This window comes from Geotrypetes seraphini, chromosome 6 (assembly GCF_902459505.1).
Source record: "Geotrypetes seraphini chromosome 6, aGeoSer1.1, whole genome shotgun sequence".
Lineage (NCBI taxonomy): Eukaryota > Metazoa > Chordata > Amphibia > Gymnophiona > Dermophiidae > Geotrypetes > Geotrypetes seraphini.
In genome coordinates, this window is record NC_047089.1 from 23,014,891 (window position 1) to 23,041,671 (window position 26,781).

Sequence of the window (26,781 nt, forward strand, 5' to 3'; positions counted from 1 at the left end):
CCACTGGCTATTGGAATTGAACTGCATGGGTTCTGCCTATTAAGCAGCAATTGCTATAACCTCACCTATAGGGGGGGAAGCTAGCGTTCAGAACCAGTTGGATTTTAAAGGTAACCACCCCCTCACCATCCACATCTCCTTCCATTTTGGTCACCTCTAGTCACTCCCTTCTGTTTCTTACTCACCAAGGAATATTGACCTAAAAAAACACATACCACTGGCCTGGGACCAAATGCTTTCTCCCCCATCCCAAACAGGGTCCAAATTTTCTCTTCCCCCTCCCCCAACATCAGATGACCCCCGACCTCAACCCCCTCCCACTTAAAAAAAAAACACCTAGTAGTCCGGTGAACCCCTCCTGGTCCCCTCCAAACAGGTCCAGGTTGTGCCATCCTCAAAATGGTATTACCCAGCTCCACCTGGTGCATTCTGGGTTGCACTGGGTGGGGTCTACTACTAAATAAGGGAAAACTTCCTTATTTGGTTGTGATGATGCCACCCAGGAGGGAGGAGGGAAGGATTCCTATTCTCTCCTCCCAACTACTTGCGGTATGTCAGGCTGTGGTGGGAGGTGGTGTTGGTCTAGGGCTACCAGAGAAGACTTCAGGGGGGGCCATCTGGTCTGGAATTGCTTGGTTAAGCCAGGGGTCCCACTGAACCATCAGGGCTTTCACTTGGTTTGAATTGGGGTTGGAGTCCACTGGATAACTAGGGTGCTTAGTGAGGGGAGTGGGGTAAACCTGTTTGGGGCAGGGTGGTCAGGTTGGTGGAAGAGAAGAGGTATCCGTAGACACCCCTTCTCTCAATCAGCCTTTCTAATGCTGCCTTGGACATGCTTGTCAACTTTTTTTTTTTTTTTTTTTTTAGCATGCGGTGGAAGTATGAATTGAGCTCATTTAAATGCATTTAAATATGGTCTACACTTGCCAACACCAGCACTAATCACATTTAGCACTGGGAGTGGCCATATACGTTTGAGCCAATCAGGGACTTAACCACCTCCCCGTGTATTCCAGGATGTCCCGGGAAGGAGTAGGCTCACCATGTTGGAGAGGCAGGCCTGCGGGAAGGAGAGACTGGGCATCCCTCCTGCTGTCTTCAGATAAGAGGTATGAGGGTGGGTCGGGGGTAAAGGGGAAGTTGGGGGGGGCAGGGGGAGGAGGGAGTGGGCATCTTTCCTGCCAATTCTTTTTTAAAGTATATCGAATGGGGAAGGGGAGAGGGATCCTGGCATGGAGGAGTTAGTTCAATGGGGGGTCATCCCTCCTGCTGCAATTTTTTTTTCAGGGGCCACCATTGGGGGGTTGGCCATCATTGTGTGTGTGGGGGGAGGGGGGGTGGAAGTGGCATATTTCTTTTTTTTTTAATGGGGACGTACAACATCTGTGCCATTCAAAAAAAGAAAAAAAAGCCCTGAACAGTTGAATGGCAGGAGGCTGCTTTGGGGTTTCCCCTGCTGCTCAGCTGTTTGGGCTTCCCCTGCCTGCTCTGTGCATGTGTGAGAATCACTTACTGAACGATCGATCAGATGGGATTACGGCAGACCTCTGCAAAACTCATTTGCCGTTTAAACATTGATCGCTGTTTTGAAATTAGCTCGAAAAATCGACCCAAAGCGACCTGCACGGTCTTAATGACTATTTTTAGTGCATCTTGCTTCCAGTACTCTAACCCAATTTCTTTATAGTTAGTAAATATGAGTTTGCTGGGGTAGATCCACCCCAAATACTTCCTTAAAGCATAGGGAGAGGAATGGCAGTCACAGAAACAGAAGGAACCCGTACACTTTTGAGTATTTTCTCGGGATTGATTTAGGGGCGGTGGTATAGAAGTGATCGTAATTGTTGAGTTTATCAAAATCTCAGGAAGTTAATTTAAGGGACGTGAGGCTGAAGGTTCCCCTAAGGCACCAGTTCCGTTTCTTTGCACTGTCCCTAATCTTGTGGTAAAATCGCAGTGGAAACTATTTGTGCTGACATAATCCCAGTTAATGACCCTTTTGGCTCTTGCACTTGAAATCTGAGCGGGACGTAAGAATGCAAGCAAAAGAGAAAAAAGTGAATTGACATATTACTGTCAGAAATTGGAATTATAGCGGTTTATAGTCCACACTGACATCCAAAGATTAAACAAAAAGGTCTATCATGCACACTTAGTTTTCTGCACCTTTGTTTTGGCAAATAACCATCATGTAAAATTAATTTGTTCAGTAAAATGCAATTTTAAGCTTTTGTAATTTTTTTAACTTTTTTTTTTTTTTTTTTGCAATAAGCATTAAAGGGTTGTTGGGGTTTTTTTGTTTGTTTGTTTTTTACTTCTTTGATCATCTTTATTTTTCTTTTGTTTGGTCTCATTTTCCTTTTGCGTTTCAATATTTTATTTAGACGTTCTTCCATTATCTTCTATTTATCATCCATCTTTCTTCATTTTAATTCCACTTTGATTTTTTTTTTCAGCATTTATTTTTTTCCCTTTTTATACTTTTTCCCTTTAGCTGTATGACATTTCATAGTTTCGTATTGCTCTCCCTTTTTTTTCTTGCACAAAATTTCTCCATTCACTTATTCTCTCTTTCTCTGCTCCTTCTCTCATCCTTTCGTTATCTGCTTCCTGTTCTGTTTGACATTCCTCTCCTCTTGAAGAAATAGGGGACCCTATATGGTCCATGTTTCAGTGGACACACCTTCCTCAGGGGTCTGTGGTATTCAGAATTCAAGGCATAAATGTGGATGTCATACAACAATCTCTAAAACTTTGAAAGCAGAAGAAATGTCCTTAAGGAGATAGCATCTATCATCTGTGGAAAAGACACCAGTGAGTGGATCCACAGTGGAGTGTGAGGCTGATTGGCTTACAGAGTTGGTCACTGGTCCTTCCTGTGCTGAGAAGGTTCTGGAATCCCTGGTGGTCCAGAGGTGTAGTGGGAAGCCTATGTTCACTATCAATTTACATTGCGGTTCATTTCACACCTTACAAACCATGGATCCCTGAAGAAGGCGTGTTTTACCGAAACACAGACCGTGTCGGGTCCCTAGGTTTGTTTGAAGGGTGGTAACATTAACCGCATTTATATTTGATATAATAAACATAGCCTGCATCTTGTACATTCTGTCTGCAGTTTTTTCTTGTTTTTCATCTGTTGTCTTTCTTCCACTGCAATCTTTGTTGGATTTCTTCCTTGTTTTTAGCTATCATGTTATGAAAGTTTGTATGTTCTTTCAGCTGCTTTATGCTGTGAGGGGTGAAATTTCCACCCTGGAGGACCCAGCTGCATAACTCTTTTCTAATTCACCAGCCCAGATCTCTTTCCGATTGACCTCATTATTTATACCTGTTGGGTATTTTATTGTCTTATCGCAACCCTGACATTTAGTTTTTCCTCTCTACTGTATAAATGAGATTAGAGATGAGAGGCATGAAAGAAAAAGGAGGCGAAGAACAGGTGTGTTAATTGGTTCTGGGGATTAGGAATTAATGAACTCGGATCATTGTGATGACCTTTAAAGCAAAGAGAGAGGCTAAGGAAGATACAGAAAGACTAGCAACAGAGCAGTCTGCTTTAGGAGGAGATCTGCTTTAGGAGGAGAGCAACGAGTGTTTTCTGTAGCTGCTGAGAGGTTGAAGGATATCATTAAATAATGTTATCCTACAATACTTGTTTGCAGATGCAAAAAGGAAGCATTTGTGAACAGAGCTGAACTCCACCGAGAACCTTCTTCTACCCACAGGGAGCTATAAAGCAGGACAAAGCCACAGCCCTGTCAGGGTGGAAACCACTCAGGATGTTGAACTTGGTCCAGCTGGAAAAACCCCTAGCAGGCATGAGTTTTGCTGGACTCTAAGGAGCTCTGCTGTCAGAAGACCTTGTCAGTGAAAGCCAGTGGAGGTTACACAGCTGTCTGGTTCTTAGGGGAAGAGACCAGCAATAATAATTACATATACTCAAAGGATACAATGCAATTTAATATTGAAGAAAACATTTGAAAACCTGGTCCAGATTTCTTTTATGATAAATTATGCCATTGATATTTTTGGTTTAAGACAGGTGTTAAGTCTGGAACATAAATACGAGTGAGAAAGCTCTTCTCTTTGCATAATGGTTACACTGAGTCAATGAAATATATCACAGCCCATGGAAACTCTGGTTTTCTCTAAGTCTGCTAGAATCATGCACAACTAAGTGTATGACAACTGCATGTGCTTCGGAAATGTTCTCCAAACCTACAGCAAAGAATTTCCCCCCCCCCCCCCCCACCAAAGAAAAGAGAAGCTGTGGCAGATCATACCAGCGACCCAGTTCCCAAAATAGGGTAATTACTTTCTCCTATGTCTCATGCATATTAAAAAGGCTTAAATGACCGGCAAAGTATACGTATAATGGCTCCATCTAAACTGATCAAAGTAAAGAATGCTGTGGGGGAAAATGCCCTCAATAGATGCAAGAAAAGTAATTATTTGTCTGTGATGTATTCAAAGAACCAAGTGACCCGGTGCTGAGAATGAGCAGGTCACCATTTTGGGCTGTCAATAAACTTTCATTTTCAAATGCAAATTAGCAGACTAATTAGATGATAGATTTTTTTTTAAAATTTGGCACCATCTCATGCCAAATCTAAACAGTTTCTTTTCCCTTTTATACACAGTTTGTTTGGAAAGGATACAGTACAAATCAAAGGAGGTTCAAAGTATCATTTAGATAATTTATGTTAGACAAATTTCAAGATATTCATTCAAAATGGAATAAAAGGACAAAAAAAAAAATCCTTGTGAGAACCCCTCCCCCCTTCACTATCTCAAAAATACTGTTTGGAAAAGAGTATTTTTAAGGACAGGGGAAAAAAAAATACAATATACAAGGTTACTATTTTGAGCTTAGATCTGCAGAGAAAATCGACAGTGTAGTGTTTATTCCGTTCCAATTATGTTACAGTTAAATGCATTTCACGGAGATTATGGATATTTTTCCTTTCAAAAATGGCCCAAAAAGTTGGACATCCTAAGGGCTAAGGCATTTATCCCCCCTTTTACAAAGCTGCAAAAGCGTTTTTAGCGCCGGCTAGCACGCTGAATTCTCTGCGCTGCTCCTGACACTCATAGAGTTCCTATGAGTGTTGGAAGCAGCGCAGAGCATTCAGTGCACCGGCCTGCACTAAAAATCTCTTTTGCAGTTTTGTAAAAAGGGGGGGGGGGGAGGCTTAGATAGGCGATTTTCAAAAAAATAAAAGATAGATGTCCAGCGGTTTTGAAAATGCACGTTTTCACCTCCCAATTTTTGGACACATTTCTCAAGACATCTAAATCGGACTTAATCACACTATTGAACATGGTCCTCAGTGGATATATTTATTTATTTATTTATTCGATTTTTAGCCCGTCCTCCCAAAAGAGCCCAGAACGGGTTACAAAGTACATCCATAATAATCCAGACAGAGCAGAGATGACATTTTACATAAATTATAATATAGATGACAGTTTACATAAATTACAATATAGACATGACAATAAAACATATGTACTAAGAAGCATCTGGTGAAATTAAGTGACAAAGGTGAGTTGACTGGGTGGCATTTCAGGGTGAATGACTTTAAGGCGCTGGGTTAGTAAAGAGGAAGGTTCCTTCCTGAAGTTCCAGAGTCCATTTAGTGATCTGACAGATGGAGGGATTGTGTGCCAAAGTTTGGGTATGAAATGTGAGTAGGAGCGTTTGCGGGCAGTTTCAGTTTTGTGGGAGCGGCCAGAAGGTATGGTCAGTCGCTTTTCTCCTTGGGACCTCAGTGGTCGTTTTTAGTTTAGTTTTCATGTAGTACGGAATCGTTTCATGGAAGGTTTTGAAAGCGAGGAGCAGGGCCTTGAAGGTGCAGCGTTTTTGAATGGGCAGCCAGTGCATGGAAGCTAATGCAGGGGTAACATGGTCGCGGATGCCTAGGTTTTTCAGAAGGCGGATTGCAGCGTTTTGCACCCTTTGGAGGCGGGAGAGAGTTTTGGTAGGCAGGCCCACTAGTAGAGCGTTACAATAGTCTACACGGGATAGAACAAAAGCGTAGAGTAGTTGGGAAAATTCAGATTCTGAGAAGTAGGCATGGATGGTTTTTAGCTGGCGGAGGTAGTAGAAGGAGGATGATACTAGTTTGGATACGTGATCTGTCATTGATAAATTAGAGTCAAGAGTTACTCCTAGGCTGCGGACGTTGTCTTTGGGTGTAAGGGTGTTTGTGGCCCAGGAAAAGGACGGACGGGGGTATATGCATAAATCTTTGTGGATCCAGAGAAGTTCTGTCTTGGATTCATTTAACTGTAATTTGTTTACGGTCATCCAAGACTTTATTTCAGTTAAGCAAGACTGGAGATATTTGATTTGTGTGTCTCGGTGACGGCCTAAGTTTATTACCTTATTCAAATTAAATGTTTTTGTTTTCTTCCTCATTGGCTTTCTCTCATCCTGGATAGATGAACACATGAGATCCCAAGCCTAATCCAGCCCCTTCAACCCTCAATGCGTTACCACCATGCTTTTAGTAAATTATTCTCTGATTGCTTTTTAATCTTCAAACTAAGCTTCCTCAATATGGTTCCCAGAAAATTTAAACTCACCTGCTTTTAGTTCTATAAATATTGAAGAATGCATGTAGATCAACTTTTCCAAAAGCTCAGGTTTTCTAGGTACATCTAGCATGTTTAAGGACAGGCAGATTCTTCTTTTGCTTTCTGCCAAATGTGAGGAACATGCATGCATTTTGATCAAATATATTTAATGCTACCACTATTATCTTTTTTTATTTTCTGTTTCAGAATGGAGACAGTGAGTGGATAATAAGGAAACTTATTTTTAGTACTTTTTGGAGAAAAAAAACCCCCCCAAAAGGAAGGAAGGAATCACACAGTAACTTCAGATATACAGTACAATTCAACTCAGCAGGTACCAAGATAAACCTAATTTAACCATCTTCAAGAGAATGAAAGAAAGAGAAAGAAAATAAAACTCAAGCATGCATATTCAATGAATTATGGGGGTGATGAACATAAGAGCATAAGAATAGCTTTACTGGGTCAGACCAATGGTCCATCAAGCCCAGTAGCCCGTTCTCACGGTGTCCAATCCAGGTCCCTAGCTTTGTTTAGTATCATAAATGCAGATATCTCTTACATACATACAAGGGAACTCCCATGACCTGAAGGTGTCTCCTGTTCTACAAAGCACTTATCATTTGATCCTAGCACTCCTCGGCAAGTCTGACGTGAAGCTCAAAACTCCTGGGTGTGGGGCTAATCTAATCTAATCTAGTCTTCAGTTTATATATCGGGTCATCTTTTGTTGGAGCTCAACTTGGTTTACAAGTGGTCAAAGACCAGAAAACATAAAAATGAAAAGAAAGGAAGAAAGGGGCTGTGAGGGGAAGTGGCTGCTTGAACCAGATCCAAGATGGCGATTTGAGAGCAGGACGCGCTGAGCTGCTTGTTCCAGAATCGCGTTCATCGGAAACATTTCTAGCGGTATCTACTTACCGCGATGCCAAAGAGACGGGGCCGGAGTGCCGCTTCTGCCTCGCGGCGTCCTGGAGCCCCGGGTCTCGGAAACATACAGGATCTTCTGCGGTGCATGTAGGAGGTCACAGCGACGTCGGATGGCGGCCTGCTGAGGACACAGGGAGGCGAACCCGTTGTGGACACTCCTGGGCCCGATACTACACTAAGCCCCGACGTTAGGGCACCGCCCCCGCAGCCTCAGACAACCAGCTCTCCCAGGGGCGGGGAAACCCCGGATTCAATGGTTTTCTCCTCCCCAGAGGCAAGGAAGGATTCACTGGAGAGTTTGGAGGTTGGGGGCCCACCTTTTCAGGGCCCCCATGGAGATATCTGGGGGAACACCATCTCAACATGAGGGGGAAGGACAGAAGACACCCCCCGAAGGACTTCAGGACGGTGAGCACTTTACATTTACACAAACTCCAATTGTATTGATTAAACCTGCAGAAGTGACTTTAGACTCTATTTGGGACTTAATGGCTGGTTTTGTTAAAAATATTACTCCTACATTTCAACAAATTGAAGGGAAAATTAAGGAACACGATAAAGAACTGAAGAATTTAAGAGAAGAAATGAATACTTCTAACTCATCTATTCAAAAAATAGAAAAAGAAATTGTAATATCGAAACAAATGCAAGAGACTTTAGTTAAAGACAATATTAACCTAAGGAAGAAGATTGAAATGCTTGAGAACAACTCACGTAGTAATAATTTAAGGTTAATTAACTTTCCAAGACTTGAGTTAGTAACACCTAGAGATATGCTTAAGAGATATCTAGTGGAAAATTTGGAGATACCTGAAGAATCATTACCACCATTTTCACGGGTTTATTATTTGCCTGATAAAGAACAAAATCAACAACAAAAAGTAAAATCTTCAGATCAAGAATCCTTAAACATCTCACAGATTTTAGAAACATCTGAGAAGGATTTAGCATCACCAGCTACTATGATCATTACTTTAGCTTTGCCAATTGATAAAACATGGTTGTTAAAACTTTACTTTAAAAATAGACAAAAAAGCTTTCTTGGTTATAAAATACAAATGTTCCCAGACTTGGCACGGGAGACGCAAAGGCGCCGCCGTGAATTTCTTCTTTTGAAATCTGGGGTTTTATCTTTGGGGGCAACTTTTTACTTGAGACACCCGTGTAAATGTATTGTGTATTACCGTACCTTTAAATATGTGTTTTTTGAACCATCACAACTGACAAATTTCGTGGCAATGTCTCGTCTGAATGTTAATAATCTTTGAGCCCTATAATTTGGATATTATGACCTCATCTCATTGCTATAGCTCTCAGTTTCTTTAATATTATTACTATTTTTTCTTATAATTTCGCCAATTTTCTTTAATTCTTGGATCTTAATTTGAGGACTTGAGCATAAATAGTATATTTGTTAACTTAGGATTTATATTAGTATTGTAATTGATATCTATTCTATTCTTGCTTTCTGTACAAGTGTAATACTTGAAATTTAAATTGAAAATAATAAAAATTTAAATTATTAAAGAAAGGAAGAAAGGGATTAGTGAAGTCTATCATAGTAATAGATCTTGTAGTGTTATCAGTTAATAGATCCTGTAGGTAAACCGTTTAGATATTGTGAGAACAACAAAGTTTTTAAAGTTTTATGAAACCATTGCAATTGACCTATCGATTTATAGATTAGTTTTACATAAAAAGGAATTTTTGTCTCTATCTTTTTGGTTTAAGTGAGATGCTTTTGACCATGTACCACTGTGGAAGATAATTCTGTAAATTATTACCAGGTCCTTTCTCCAAATCTCTCCATACAAGTACAAGTTGTAAGTTTCCCATAACGTGATACTGGAAAAGGAACAATTATGTCCCATAGAACATTAATTTTCTTCTGTTAAAAAAAAAAAGAGTTTAAAGGAGTCATTTAAAATAATAGAGCTTAAAATTAAAGGTAGGGGGGATACCGAGCTCTGGAGAGGGTGATTATCTGTGAGGATCCAGAGCAGGCACTGCTACAAACATCTACTGGACATCCAACACCAGAGAGAACCCCTTGTCTGGCGCTATATATGTGGCATCCTATCATAGTGACCTGGGAATACTGAGCTCTGGAGAAGGTGATTACTTGTGAAGAGCCAGAGCAGGCAATGCTGCAGACATCTACGGGATGTCTTGACACCAGAGAGAGGTCCCTTGCCTGGCGCTATATTAGGGGCATCCTACCAAAGTACATGGCTGTGGGTGCATGCCTAAAGGGGCATTCCCAAAGGAGTTTGTCATGCCCCTTGGGACCCTCTTAGGAGCCATGCAGGAGCAGGAAGATATTGCCATTTTTATTGGAAAGAGGAAGGGAGTTTCTAAAGAGCCCATATCACCGAAGGGCCTGATGGATCAACATGTTAAGGTACTATCTAATGAATACGTCTGATGGCTCCCTCAATGAAGTCTCCCTGTCTTCAGGAGGACTCCGCCTCCCTCAACTAAGTTTAGAAAAAAAAAGTGAAAAAACTACCTCTGTAGATCAAAGGATATGTTGATCCCGGATACATTTCTTAGACTAGATCTGAATCTTTTGACTTTGGAGGAGAATATTAAAGAAAAGGAGGTTTCTTCTACTGAACCATTTCTCTTTCCTTCTACAAGTGTGATTGCAGGAGATAAATTTAAGCCAATATCATAGGGCTCACAAGTTTCATTAGATATGATTTGGCAAATGGTCATGAGAACTGAAACCTTTATTCAACAGTCATTGCCGCAAATATCCACATTTTCTAATGATGTGATTCAGAAAATGAAAGATTTTGATTGTAGATTGTCAACTGTGGGTAGTATGCAGAAAGAAAATGGAAAATGTTATTACTACTTTGCAATCTGCATCTGCTTCCAGTTTAAAATATATTATGAGAATTGATGTTCAAATTGAGAATTTGGGAAATGTATTGAGAGCAGTGTTCCCGCTAAGCTGCGTTGGCCTGCGCTCACGCACAAAATATTACATCGCAGCGCAAAGTTTCTCTTCACAGCGCACACACGCGTCGGTAAGGTAAGGGGACGCATTGGGGGGATTGCACTTCCCCACAATTGCCATGCTTCGGTTCCTCTTCTTCCTTCCTTCCTCCTCCCCCCCCCCCCCCGCGGGACCCTGCGGCACCATCAACTCTTACTCCCTCTAATGTCGGCCCTGCAGCTCCAGACTTCCTCGCACCTTCTCCCCTCCCCCTTTGGATCGCTATTATTTTAAATGTTATAGCCGCGGAGCTGTATCCATCAGTGGAGATGTCTAACCTCGGCCTGCCCCGGAACTCTTACTGCAGCAGCCGCCCGTCTAGGCAGGAACAGGAAGTCACTGTTGCAGTAAGAGTTCCGGGGCAGGCCGAGGTTAGACATCTCCACTGATGGATACAGCTCCGCGGCTATAACATTTAAAATAATAGCGATCCAAAGGGGGAGGGGAGAAGGTGCGAGGAAGTCTGGAGCTGCAGGGCCGACATTAGAGGGAGTAAGAGTTGATGGTGCCGCAGGGTCCCGCGGGGGGGGGGGGGAGGAAGGAAGGAAGAAGAGGAACCGAAGCATGGCAATTGTGGGGAAGTGCAGAGCTGCAGGGAAGAGTGTTGCGGTACCCAGCTGGAGGGAGAAGGAAGATGAGGGAGGGAATTAAAGGAGATGCCAGGGCTTGGAGCGTAGGAGGAAGGTATGCCAGTCTAAGGGAAAAGGAAGGGGGAGATGTGAGAGCATGGAGGGGGAGCGAAAGATGGAAGAAAAGGAAAGGAGAGAGATGCCAGAGAATCAGGGAAGGGGAGATACCAGACTATGAGGAGAGGTGTGGGAGAGGGAAGGCGAGGAGAGAGATGCCAGACCAATGGGGTGAAAGGAGAGATGGAAGGGGGAGGCATACAGTTTCTGGAAGGGGCATAGAAGGAGAGAAGATGCCATATAGGGGAAGAGAGACGGCAGACAGTGGATGGAAGGAAGAGAGTTACAAGAAGATGAGGAAAGGAGAAACCACAGAAGACAAAGGTAGAAAAAAATTTCTATTTATTTATTGCTTTAGGAGACATGTGTCACTGTTTCTGTGAAGCATTGTATGCAGAGTCCAGCTTCTTGCTGGTTCAATTTAACCTTTGTCTATGTATTTTTATTTTATCCCCCCTTTTACAAAACTGTGAAGCGTTTTTAGCACCAGCCTTGGTGGTAGCAGCTCTGATGCTCAGAATTTTATGAGCATCAGAGCTGTTACCTCCGTAGCTAAAATCCACACTACAGTTTTGTAAAAGAGGGAGGGGTTAGTTTGTGATTACATATTCCTTACTAGGCGAAGGTGTTTTCTGTGTTCTGTGTGTTCGAAAGACATGGTTTTCTGTTAGGATTGACGGTGTAGGATTGATCTGTGCTGGTCTGGCTTGTTTAGTTTTACAATGGGTGTATTGATGTACTGCTCACTGCAATATGTAAGATGCTGCCTTTTCCTAGGTACTCATGTGTGACGTGTGGTTTGTTACTAAAAATCATGTTTTTCTTACAGATGGGGGGGGGGTGCCAAAAAATGATGGGCCCCGGATGTTACATATGCTAGGTACGCCACTGTATGTAAAGATACCAGAAAGCTGGCGTAGCAAAAACTTCTAAGTTTTGAGTATTTAACCCTCCCACAATCTCACGGGCACTCGTTTCAAGTTTATTGAGATTTTGATTTAAACGCAATATCAAATATTTTCAATGCGTATAACAAAAATAAATTTGGGGAAATAAATAAAACCATTTGAACCAGTGTTCCCGCTAAGCTGCGCTGGCGTGCGCTGGCGCACAAAATATTACATCGCAGCGCACACGTTTCTCGTCACAGCGCACGATCGGAAGAGGCGTACGGCAGATGGCAGGGCGGCGAGAGGAGAATCGGGCGAGTTGGCTCATAACTTGCTGGCGCCCGATATTTTTGGCTCACGGTGAAAAAAGTTTGCTCACAACACCCGCCCGCTTAGAGGGAACACTGATTGAGAGCCAGGAACTTACGCTTTTTGAATTTCCCCTCATGCATTATCTATCAGCCCTTGAAATATTCAAGACGTACCTCAGAGATGTTTTAAAATATCCTGAAGTTGATTCTCTTTTTGCCTGTTAATTACCTTCCAAGGGGGAGTGGAAAAGTGGGAGAGGAGGGAAGCATAGATCATTGGCTTCTCCTGACAGCTTGGATATTTTATAATTTTTCAAACCATCTAATGAAATGATCCTGAAACGTGCTACATTGTAGGTTACATTTCAGACTGAAGTCCAGAAAAAAAATCTATTATGAAGCTTTATTTTGCTACTAGACACGTTAATTTCTATGGTCAGAGGGTAATTGTTTTTCCAGATGTTGCCAGACAGACTCACATGCATAGACACGCCTTCCTGCAGCTTAGGTCTAAGACCTTAGAAGTGGGAGGTACTTTTTTTTCTTAAATATGTGATAAACTTTGGGGCTCATTTTCAAAAAAGATAGACATCCAAAAGACAGCATAAACTGGCACGTGGACACATTACTAGTCAAAACATCCAAGTGGACATTTTCAAAACTGCCTTTCTGGACATCTGGTGGAACTTCTTACCCGCTGTGCATCCAGAGTTTGAAATGGGTGTGTTGGTAGGCAGGCCAATGGGCAAGGAATGGGCAGGCTTTGGGGTGGGCTTAGACTTGGACGTCCTGCAGCTATAATCAAATCTTTCCTAGGACGTCCTGAACAGAACGTAGACATTTTCAACTAGACCTGTTTGTGAAGCGTCTAAGTGCCAAAAGGGTACCCAAACTGACCATATGATCACTGGAGGGATTACGTAACAAGCCCTATACCCTCCACCAGTGGTCCCTGACCCCCCTCCCATCCCCTCTACCCCGTATTTGAATGAAATAGTACAAACCCGGCTCTAGAACAGCAGCACAGAAAAAAAACGCACTGTGAATAAGCTCTGCGGGTAATCTGAGTCATCCATACCAAAAAGACAAAGAGTACTAATAAATTATAAATAGAAAAATGTGGAGAAAAACAAACCTCATACACAGACAGCTGGGACTACACTGTACCCTAAGCTGTCTGTATCATCACTGGCTTGAAAAAAAACTCCTTAAAAAAGACTAATCCTAGACTGAGATCTTTATTTAAAACTATCCAAGGGAAAGGCTAAGGATCTCAAGTGCCCGCGGTCAATTACCGTTAGAACAAGTCTTAGTTATTGACCTACTTGCGGGCTATCATTGATCCGGGTGTTTCCCCCTTTTTCTTGTGTTTTTGCGTCTAAAATTTTTAAAAATAATTTAAGTAATTTAAATAACTATTGTTATTGCTAATGTTCTTCTTTTTTTATTTTTTTGCTTTTTAATACCTTATGATACTTAGCTTGGGTGTTATATATTGCCCGACTCTCCGATGTTAAAGCTTCCGGTATTAGTGTTACTTCTGCCGACGGAAGATCTCCGTTTCGCTCTCATATGGTATTGAGAGCTTCTTCAGGAAAGGGCTTTAAATCGTTCTTATTATTCTAATAAAAAAAAAAAAGAACACAATCTGTTTGAAATGTTTACAAAGTAACCGCGGGAACTTGAGATCCTTAGTCTTTCCCTTGGATAGGTTTAAATAAAGATCTCATTAGTCTAGGATTAGTCTTTTTTAAGGAGAATATAGTGGGTACGCTGGTAAAACGGTAGGATTAATAATTGAAAAAAACCTTTACACATAAATATCGTTCATCAGTCTTTCATATTTTCAAATAGACTTTTCACTTTTCTTCATCGACAGGATGATACGTGGGATTTCACTGCATAAGCCAATCTCTTAATGGTTACAGTTAGGTACTAAAGTATGAACCCTCTTAACGGCTACACACACAGAAGAATATATGTTTTCAAACAGTACTGCGTGAATGCAATAGAACTTTTCTGGAATCATTGTTCTGTAGCAGTCTATTTCTCCATTTTTAAAGGCTGCTTCTGCGATCCTCTCCCGACTTCTGTTTCGCTTCGTTAAAGAAGCTACATCAGGGGGGAAACTTTATTTAGTTAATCCAAAATTGTTTTAACAAGCTTCCGCGCTGCACAGCACCGACTTAGGCATTTCCAAAGTGGCTGCGGGACCAAGAGATGCGCCCGACTCATTCAAAAAGCTACGGGCGTCATGACGCCATCACAAACGTGATGCGTGATTCACTAGACACCTCAATTGAAAAATTGTAAAAAAAAAAATAACAACCCCAATCAGTAGATGTAAAAGAAACAATCCTTCAAAGTCAGGAACAGCGCAGACAAAACATTAACCCCCTCTTTTACTAAGTTGTGCTATGCTTTTTGGGGCCTAAATTGCCGAGGATATATAAAAACAGTCTTTAGAGGTGACTCCCAGCATAAATCAAACATCATCTTCAGAAAGTCCGCTTATTCCTCCTGCCATCAATACAACGGTTGCCATTCTAAAGCAGTGTTCAACCCTCAAGGATGTAGAGTCTGTAATCGATTAATCCATTGTTCTTCTTTCTGTCACAGTTGTTTCCTTATATCTCCACGTCTCAAGGATGTCCTTGGGTCTCAAGGATGACCCAACAAGTCAAGTTCTCAAATTTATGTTGTAGTTCTACACAATTTAACACTATACAGTAGGAGATAACATTTTTTTTTGTATTTGCATCAAAAATATAATGCTGTAATGTTTCTTATTATTTTTTACTATTTTAAAAATATTTTTTCTTATGCTTTCTTAATGCTCTATATCCACAACTTTTGTTAAGTGAAAGACTCTTTACAATGTGCTCAGTGCTCCTCCATCCAGGTCACTAGCAAAACGCTGTAACTGTGTGTGTGACTGCTGGGAACCATCATCGCACATGTATGTTCCCACCTGTATATCTACTCAACTTCACAAAACAACCAATTTTAAATTGCTACTTATAAGAACATAAGAATTGCCACTGCTGGGTCAGACCAGTAGTCCATCGTGGCCAGCAGTCTGCTCACGCGGCGGCCCTCAGGTCAAAGACCAGCGCTCTAAATGAGTCCAGCCTCACCTGCGTACGTTCCAGTTTAGCAGGAACTTGTCCAACTTTGTCTTGAAACCCTGGAGGGTGTTTTCCCCTATAACAGACTCTGGAAGAGCGTTCCAGTTTTCCACCACTCTCTGGGTTAAGAAGAACTTCCTTACGTTTGTACGGAATCTATCCCCTTTCAACTTCAGAGAGTGCCCTCTCATTCTCCCGACCTTGGAGAGGGTGAACAGTCTGTCTTTATCTACTAAGTCTATTCCCGTCAGTATTTTGAACATTTCAATTAAGTCCCCTCTCAGTCTTCTCTTTTCAAGGGAGAAGAGGCCCAGTTTCTCCAATCTCTCACTGTACGGCAACTCCTCTAGACCCTTAAACATTTTAGTCGCTCTTCTCTGGACCCTTTCAAGTAGTACCATGTCCTTCTTCGTGTACGGCGACCTATGCTGGACGCAGTACTCCAGGTGAGGGCGCACCATGGCCCGGTACAGCGGCATGATAGCCTTCTTGGATCTGTTCGTGATCCCCTTCTTAATCATTCCTAGCATTCTGTTTGCTTTTTTTGCCGCTGCAGCGCACTGCGCAGGCGGCTTCATCGACTTGATCAGAACTCCCAAGTCTCTTTCCTGGGAGGTCTCTCCAAGTACCGCCCTGGACGTCCTGTATTCGTGCATTAGTTCTCCGGAGAAAGAGCAATGAAATGACTGAAGGTTTTAATATAATTTCCTGATTTTGCACGAGCACTTTTGTATAAATAAAAAAACTGTGAACTGCAGATCCTCATTGCACATCATCACCGTGGAACATCTATGCTATAGATACGTAGGAATTTAAAGTTGGTGTTTTGTGAAGTTGAGTAGATATACAGGTGGGAACATACATGTGCGATGATGGTTCCCAGCAGTCACACACACAGTTACAGCGTTTTGCTAATGACCTGGATGGAGGAGCACTGAGCACATTGTAAAGAGTTTTTCACTTAACAAAGGTTGTGGATATAGAGCATTAAAAAAGCATAAGAAAAAATATTTTAAAAAATATTAAGAAGCATTACAGCATTATATTTTTGATGCCCATAGGGCTCCTTTTACGAAGCTACACGCTAACACCTCCATAGAGTTTGCGTTAGTATTTTTCGTGTAGCGCAGGGTTAGCGCGCGCTAATCTTCAGCACTCGCTAAAACCGTTAGCGCACCTTAGTAAAAGGTGTGAATGCTGCATAGTACAAATAAAGATCCCAAGCAAAATAAGATTTTTTTTTTAGTATTAACCCAACTATTATGTTCTGTCATTCTTACTGTTAGCGTTCTGGATGTCTGTGCTATGTATAAGATGTCACAGGGACACTTCAAAACATATACAACATTCATAGATTGACAGTTAGTAGACCATTTTAGAGTATATGTTTTGCCATCCACCGGATTAATTAAATTTGTGATCATTGCCATAATATTACAATTGGAACAATGTCCACAGAGGACCTGTGATCTTCAAATTTTCTTGTGTTACAAATGATTCCTTGGCTGTATGACAGAGCCAATCTCCTAAGTTTTTGTTCCTTGATTGAGCAAAAATAAATCTTTTATTTTCAAAACAAGGCAACGTTTTTAATAAAGGAAGAGACTTTTTATATTTATTAATAATTTTCGGGGACGCTTGAGTTTGTTTTAATACACATGAAATCACTTCTCCTTCCTCTGAAGCTTGTTTATATTCTAAAAGAGATTCTCTAGGGTTGTTATAAGCTCGTTTTTGTTTTTTTTAATATAGCTTTTCTAACTATTGAATGAGGATTTAAATGTGTTTTTAATTTTTCTTCAAGATTTTTAGCTTCCTCTAAAAAAAATTTTTATTCGAATTTGCACACTCACCTATATCTCAAAAACTGAGCAAAGGGAATAACAGCAACACCAGAGAGAGTAAGAGCCAGGCCCATAAGACACTCTAATCATTACATTAATGGTGGAAAGTGTGAGCTCACCAAAGCCCTACTATACTATCATATTGGTGCCACATGCAGCCATAAGGGCTTTTGGGGTGGTGGACAAGTAGGTATAGTAGGTTTTGGGGGAGTTTTGGAAGGCTCACCATACATTATAAGGGGGTTATGATGAGAGAAAGTAAGAGGCGACCGTGTGACATAGGATTGAGTGGCAATCCATTAGACGGTACCAGCAAATATGATATTCAAGCACTTCCCCTGAAGTGAAATGGTTTTGGCCTCCGTTGGAACCATAAGATAAGTGCCTGATTTTTGTTTAGTTCAGTTTGCCGTATACAGAACTACTAATGGATCGATCTTAAATCCGGTTGCTTGCTCTCTGTTTACTACATGAGTATGGGAGAAAATTGATATTGGATTGAGATTGAGACATGAGGTTAAATTTGATTTAAAAAAATATGATACATTTAAAATTTTTTAAAATATTAATATTTAAAAATTTTATTCCAACAGAGGTTTTTGACCATTGATAGTACCCTTAAACCCCTAATTGGAGTCTTTCTATTGACTCAATGCCTGGGATTCTTTGAGGTCTTTTTACCTCCATTTGGATGTAATTGTACATCATTAGCTACATTTAGGGCTCCTTTTACTAAGCTGTGGTACTGTTTTTAGCGCGCGCTGCCCCTATGTCTAGCACATGTGGCATTGCAGTGTGTGCTAAGCGTGCGCTAAAACCGCTAGTGCAGCTTAGTAAAAGCAGCCCTTAGTGTTCTTCACATATTAATTATCTTGGGATTTACGTTTGAACACTAATTCAAGTTCCACACTTGATATTAGTAAGTTCACAGCAGTACCTTCTAATGTGCCCTAATGTTCTGTTGATATGTCTGTGTGGCCAGTCCATTAGAAAGTTGATCCCTCTCATATCCAAATGGGCTTCATTTGGATGTTTTCAACGGACGGTATTGTGGTTGAAAATGGGGAATAAAGTTAGACGTCTTGAGGTTGGACATCTAGTTCGATATCCTGGTGGCCAAGACTTCCAACTAGACGATTTTCAAAAAAAAAAAAAAAAAATTTGGACGTCCAGCATTTTAAAAATGGACCCCTTTTAGAAGTCCAATTTTTGATGTTTTGTATGATGTCCTGTCGAAAATGCCCCTCCACGGGAATAAAAGTTATATATTTTGGGATTCTGAACAATTGCAAAGTTTTCTGGCAGATAAGGTGATAGTGAAGCAAAAATCATCATAATAAGACTGGATAATTTGGCCTCCGAGCTCAGGATTTCTAAAACCCGGACCAACTGATGGGTTTTGGAAATCCCTCCGAGCGCCCGGACAGTTCTCTAAAAAGAGGACCATGTCCAGGTTTTCCCGGATGTATGGTAACCCTAGCTTATAGTCATTGCCCTGCTCTAAGGAGTTGCAGTGGGAAGAAGGGCAAGGGGTAACTCTTTTGAATGAGTTTATTGCAGTTGGGAAACATAATACACTGTTGGCTTCTCCTTTCTCACCCTATCTCTCCCAGTATCTTTGTCCTATCCTTCATTTGTCTCTTCTTCTCACCCTACTCCCTCCATTGGGGATGAGCAGGCCGCATGGCTATCCTAGGCTTGATTCAACTCCTCACTGCATGCCCCCACAAAATGAAAGCAGGTGATGTTGTGAATAGGGCATAATTTCCTACTGCTTTGAGGTTCTGTCTTGTGGTAACAGCTGTTAGATTTTGTGACTTATCAATCCAAGATGGCACTTGGAAAGTAAGACGTACCTGCTGTCTCTCTGAGTTTGCAGTATTTTGTGTGCCCTTAGCAGGCTTGCTGTTTGCTACGATCAAGCGAAAGGGCAAGACATGGGTTCCCTCGCTTAGGCAGACTTCATTTTAGGACTTTCTAGTCCCAGCAATGTCCTGTGTGGCTGGATCTTCTGTAGAAGCACCTTCGGCTTTGGATGAAGGTGGCAATGATGATGGAACTTTCTGAGTCCCATGAACTAAATATCACCCCTGCAATCAAGAAGGAGACCCTCCGTAGTAATGCAGCAGTTTTTGGGGTCAGCTGGATAACTGCTGCTCTTGTCACTGTCAGGGGGCGTCCCCAGGAAGGAGCCTTCCAGAAGTGAGCTGCCTTAGCCAGAGAATGATACGGGAATGGCAGAGAACATTCCTTGTGTGTGTTGGTGAAAGAAATCCTAAGACCTTCCATGGTAGCCTTAGAGGTACTCTGGAATGCAATTCAAAAACGGAATTCATTTTTACTTAAAGTGCCTTAAAAATTACTTTCTAAGACTCCTGTCGTTCAAAACTGGGATACTGAATTCATTAAAACCAAAATGGGTGAAATACAAGAGCTAACTAGAGCATTAGTGAAAACAAGACCTTTATACATTGAAAATTAGAATGTCTGGAAAATTAGTTACATAGAAATAACTTACGCTTTCTGAATTTTCCTAAGTCCCCATTGACATCTTTAGTAAACTTATTGAGGAAATGTTTCAAGGAAGTACTTAAAATTCCTGAAGATGCTCTTCTGTGAATATATCCCTGGGGGAATTTCTGGACCTAGAAATGAACAAGGGGGAACAACTCCTGAATTAGATCTAACAGGATTTTCGGGGTTCTTGTTGGAGGCACATTCAATCAACTTAATCTTCCCCCTCTTCCTATCCCCTCTGTAAATTCCCCGCAAACTTACCACCCCTCTGGTAACATCTCTTCAATGTCTCTAAACGTAATCTGAAACCTCTATATGTAACCTGAATCCACCTATCTTCCAATATAATGTAACCTACTAGAAATGTCTCTTCAATGTCTCAAAACGTAACCTGAAACCTCAGTGTAACCTGAAACCAGCTATCTTCCAATGTAATGTAATCTCCTGGAAATGTCCAGCTATCTTCTAATTTAATCCGCTTAGAACCGCAAGGTACAGGCGGAATAGAAATCACTAATGTAATGTAATGAACATAAAATACTGCATAAAACGCACTATTAACTACACAAATAATACATAAAACAATCATTTTCTCCCACCCTCCTCCCAATTATTAATACAATATGACATATGATGTGATTACAATATTATAATTAAGTAATTTTAATTCTCAAAATACATTTCCCTCCCCCACCCACCCTGGATGTGTAAGGAAATCTAGGAGAGATATATGACCCTTATTGCGAGGTAACAAATGTAGTCAATGGGCTCCACAATTTATTAAATGAACTACTAAACCCCATACATTCCGCATTCATTCTCTCATATTTATATGTGGTACACACATTTGCCCACCAAAATGTGTAATTTATTCTGTCGTGGCTCTTCCAGTTATGTGTGACCATTTGGATGGCTATTCCCGTCATGATCTTTGGATTTTGATGGTCAAGGTCAGCTGCATTAGTTACACACATTATTTCACTGCACAAGTAGATTTAAGGTCTAAGTTCTACCTACGGCAATGGAGGGTGAGGTCACTTGACCAAGGCCACACGGACTGTGAGCAGACGAAGCCGGATTTGAATCCTGGCTTCCTTGGTTCTCGGCCCACTGTTCTAACCACCAAGCTAGGCCCTTAATCAGGCTGTTTTTATCTCCTCACTCCTATTTACCAGCTCAGTATCCATATCTGTTTTAATCATTCTCACAATAAGTAATTCCCTAATCCTTTAATTGTCCTGTTTGTCTGTCTCAAATAGATTGTAAACTCGAGCAGGGATTGTCTCATATATGTTTACTGTATAGTGCTGCATGCATCTAGTGGAGTGATAGAAATGATAAGTAGTAGTAATATAGGAGAATGAAAAATATGATTACACCAAAAGGCTTCCTTTCCTAGATAATCTGTGCCAACAGGGCACAAGTACCTTCTCTACTTTTCCACCTACTCTGGGCTGTAAATACGTCAGAAGTGGTTCAGGGCTGAGATGATCTGGAAGAGAAGAATTTCTGCAAGAAACTGGCCAGGATCTTTCATGTTACAACATTGAGCTCTAATTTGTATGCTACTTACCCAGCAAAAACAGAGACCAATGTCTTGCCATCCACTCTAACATGTTGCCAGGCCTATCTTTCGCTGTAGCACTAGGTTTTTTTGCCAGCCTATGACTACAAAAGAGATCATGATATCTAGACTAGGGTTAGCAGATGTCCAGATTTCTCGGACATGTCCTCCTTTTGAGGACATATTCAGGGGGTCCGGACGGCTTTTCAAAACCCGGCACTTTGTCTGGACGGCATCCGCAAATGCGCAGATGCAACGCTGAGATCACATGCGCAGTGTCATCGCATGGCATGCGCGGATGCCGTCCTGATGCTTGAACAGGTTAAGGGGGGTTGAGGCCGGGGGCAGGACAGGGTGTGACATGGGCAGAACTAGGCGGGCCTGGGGGTGTGGCTTAGGGTCCGGATTTTTCTTTGGGAAAATCTGGTGACCCTAATCTAGACAAGATGCATGATGTTGATAGGTGCCATCGACGTGTGTTCAAGTCATAGCAACTTGATGAACATCATCAAGTTTTCGTGGCAGAATAGAGAAGTAGATTATCCTCTGCCCACCTGCTGCTGCCCAGATGGGTGGCACATTGTTGGGCTGACATCTCTGCTCCCTTGGGAGGCCCTGATGATGGTGAAACCATCGACGGAGTAGCTTTCAGCTTCTCAGATGCGCGCGATGCCATATTTTTAGCATGGCAAAATCCATGTGAAGGACGGTAAATACACAGAGAAGTAGATTAGGAATGATATTTATTTATTTTAGGTACTTATATACTGCCTATCAAGGATATCTAGGCAGTTTACAATCAGGTACTCAAGCATTTTTCCCCTCTCTGACCCGGTGGGCTCACAATCTATCTAACGTACCTGGGGTAATGGAGGATTGAGGGACTTGCCCAGGGTCACAAGGAGCAGTGTGGGATTTGAACCCACAACCTCAGGGTGCTGAGGCTGTAGCTCCAACCACCAGGCCACGCCTTCCTCCAATAATAGAGCTGGTGAGGCCGGAGAGTGGGGACGACGTCTTCCTGTGATTGGCATCTGGCGGATAGGATGGTGGTATAAATTCAGTGAAGAAATTATACCCAAACACACAGCTGTTCTACATGCCAGTTTCTCCCACCACCCACCTGATTAAAAGCACCCCGGCCATAGAGGAAAGGAAGACATGGATTTCCATTGTAGCTGGCAAAAACACAAGTTGATTGGCAGAGAGTGAATAGAAACCCCTTACTGGAATTTGGTGGCATACCAAACTGTGCAATCTGATACTACAGGATTTTCCCTGTGCACTTTGTGTGAGTGAATAATGCCAGGGCAAACAAGCACAGCTGGAGCCCATACAACATCTAAAGAGGCTCTCCACGCAGCTAGACAGTTTGTATACAAAGCAAAGTAGTAGATGTAGGGTGTAGTAATATGGCAAGGTGAGATTGCATAACCTATGTGGGCACTTTGCCCTGGGACAAAGAAGAAAAACACCTTCCCAACTTCTTAAGAATTGCTAAAAGACACTGGGTCCGATAGTCAACAGGACTTTCCCCAGATAGAAACTGTCCCTACCCTAAGCTCTGATGGAGAATGACATGGGGACAAATTTTTCCCCATTCCCGCGGGAACTCATTTTTTCCATCCCGGCGAGTTCTTTTCCTGTCCCTGCCCCATTCCTGCAAGCTCTGTCCTCATCTGCACAAGCCTCAAACGCTTTAAAATCATAAGTAGCAACATTCTAGAGCTCAGATTGTGATGTCATAATGCCTCATTGCACCAATGCCTAAGCTCCGTCCTCATCTGCACCAGCCTCAAACACTTGAAAGTCAGAAGTAGCAGCATTCTAGAGCTCAGATTGTGATGTCATAATGCCTCATTCCACCAATGCCTAAGCTCCGTCCTCATCTGCACCAGCCTCAAACGCTTTAAAATTATAAGTGTTCGAGACTTGTGCAGTTAAGGCAGAGCTTGCTGGAATGAGGCAGGGACAGAATTCACAGGGACAGAACGTGGATATTGAGATCCCATGGGGATGGGGACAAATTTGTCTCCGTGTCGGTCTCTACGTGGAGTTTCAGCAGCACTTACCTGAATAGTGCCACTGAGTATTTAGTCAGGCTGCATCAAATTTGTTGTATCTTTTAATGCATCCATTTTTGTAAACCGCTTAGAAACCTCACGGTTATTAGCGGTATATAAGAATTAAATTAAATTAAACTATCCCTCGAATTCTATGTAGTGTGTCACAAAGTTAGGCACCCAACTTTAGGCACTTAAATAGAAGTTAGGCGCCCAAATGAGGGTAAAGGGCAGTTAGGTGCATAACTGTTTGTAGGCACTATTCTATTTAGTACCTAAGTGCTGCAGCATGTAACTGTAATGGGAGAGGGCATGTGTGTGGGGCATAGGTGAGTCTACAGCTATAGGAAAAGGTGCTATCTTTCCATACAATGTATTCTCTATTGGTTAGGAATGAGTTAAACCAATCTAATTTTGCTGTTTTGTCAATCGGAGGTTATGGTCTATGGAATAGAAGGCTGCTGAGATATCGAATTGAAGGAGAATTGCTTGTTTTCTTTTGCACAATATTTTCTTGATGTGTGTCGTTAAGAGCGAGGAGAAGCAGTTCAGTGCCGTGTGGTGTCCTGAACCCGTATTGTGTTGGATGGAGACAGGAGTGCTTATCGAGATATTTGTTTAGTTGTTTGCAGGCTAAGGTTCCAAGCAATGTAGTCAAAATGGAGATTCCTGCGATCGGTCTGTAGTTGGAAGGTATGGATAAATCTGCTCCATGGGTTTTAGGTGTGGGGGGTTAAGGCTACTTGGCTCATTTGGCAAGGTACTCGTAAGTGACTTTTGAGGAATAAGGTATTGGGGAGTGTTGTAAGCCGTTGATTAATGGCTTCAGGTGCACATGCAAATAGTTTATTGGGAAATGTGGCAAGAGTCCTGCTCCAAGCATATAGTTTAGTAAGATAATTGTTGACTTCTGTTACGGTTAAAGGATTGAATTTTATCCAGACTCTGACTACGGGACAATCAGCCTTGATCGTGAAATTGCAGGGCAGGTTGATTTTGACGGAGCTTGTTGACTGACTTACCGTATATTCTTGAATATAAGATGAGATTTTTGGGCCTAAAAATGGGAGTCTTGTCTTATATTCGGGTCATCACCCACCCGCCCCCCTTTCCGGACTTGTTGCAGGCTGCCTCTGGGCCTGCCTTATGGCTTAGTGGGGTGGGATGAGACCTAGCTTAGGTGCCAGTATTTAGGCCAAGAAAACCCTGGCGTAAATAGGGTGTGCCCAGTGGTATAGTAAGGGGGGAGGGGCGGCCAGTCCCAGGCACCATCTTGATGGGGGCACTGGCACCCATCCTCTTCTCCACCCCCCACTCGTTCCCTGCCCCCCCACAACCGCATGTGAACACCCCTTCTCTTTCCCTGTACCTCTTTAAGGTTCCCGGCACGAGCGGCAACCTCAAGCTGCTGCTCGTGCCAGCGTCTGCTCTTCCTCTAATGTCACTTCCTGGACTCATGCCTAATGTTAAAAGGGTATGGGGAAAGGGAAGGGGTGCTTGTGTGTAGCATGAGAGGGTGGGGAAGGAACGGATGGGGAGGGGGTGGAGAAAAGGGTAGGGGGTGGAGCGGAGGGTGGGGGAAGGGTGCTCCACCCTGGTACACCGTCAGCATGCAGGACATTGGCATGCCAACAATGCCGCTCGGTCAAATCTGTCATAGGGGAAAACACCCTACAGGGATTCAAGACAAAGTTAGACAAGTTCCTGCTGAACAAGAACGTGCGCAGGTAGGGCTGGTCTCAGTTAGGGCGCTGGTCTTAGACCGGAGGGCCGCCGCGTGAGCGGACTGCTGGGCACGATAGACCACTGGTCTGACCCAGCAGCGGCAGTTCTTATGTTCTTAAATGCGTGCAGTGACAAGTGTGCGCATGAAGGTCAAGGCGGAATTGGCCCTCCCGGAGTGAGTTGTATGTGGTGAGAGCGCAAATTGTAAATGTAGTGGAGGGATCCCCCCCACACCCCCTGAACGAAAGTGTGAGTGTAGTGGGGGGGTTCCCCCATACCCCCTCAGAGCACAAACAGGGCACACACGAGTTGTAAGTGTAGTGGGGGGATTCCCCCACACACCCCACCTGAACGAGAGCGCATGTGTAGTGTTCCTTCCCCACAACCCCCCTCAGAACACAAACGGGAAGGCATAGAGATTCATAGAGCAGCGCGTGCATTAGTCCTACGTGCAGATATCGGGGTGGAATTGTCGGCGTGCCAATGTCCTACGCACATTTGACGGGTCAACCACCACCCCAAGGGCCTCTCACCCTCTCTACTTCACTGGGTGTGGCTAAGGTTTTGACAGCTATTAGTGTCTATGTGCCTGAGCAGGGCCTAAATGTAGATTTTATAATGGATGTTGCATGTGCAATTGTCATTATTTTATTTATTTATTTTAAATATTTATTATCTGTCTAAAACCATTTATGTGCTGAACTTTAGGAATCCTTGACAAAGCTGTTGCGGAACATGTCGGATCCAGCCGCTCAGTTCACAAGCAGTGATCAAAGGCAAACAACCACTGAGATAAGTAAAAGTTGAAAGTTAATGCAATCGAATGTGAGAGTAAATGAAAAACAATTAAATTAAATCTTAAGAAGAGAGATGTTATACTTATCTAAATAACTCAACCCAGACCAGTGAGGAGTTAACACATAAAACTTACCGCTGGTAAAATCTTTTTTTATAGGGCGGCAGAGTGGTGTTTCTGAGGCCTATGGTTGAAGGTCATATGATAAACTGAATTGAAGTGATATACGGTAACAAGGAGATATTTTGGGCGCAAAAGCAGATTTTGTTGACTCTAAGCAAAGAAAGTTATTATATCAAACCATTCAAAATTTGAATAACTTTAGGTGTGAGCATATATGGTAGTCATATGGCTGGCGTAAATGCTTTCGACTAACATTGAAGCTTTAATCTAAACCTCCACTGCTGAGGTAGTCTCGACTTATAACAGACACTGCAACTTTGTGAGACCGCCGCCTGTCTTAGATGCCAGGCTCCTGAGGCGGGCTTGGGACATATGTTCTGGACTTGCCCTAATATTCAATATTTTTGTAGAGCGCATTTGGAACGTTACAATTCAACGCTCGCCTTTGTTTTTATTTGGAGCTATTCCCCATTATTTCCCTCATACATGGGGGGCTGCTGCTTTCCTTAAGTGGACTATTCTTGTTGCCTTGAAAAGTATTTTGCTGAAATGGCTTGAGGGTGACGCACCGGATTACTCCCTTTGACGCTGTCGGATGATTACTCTCTTGACGTGGGA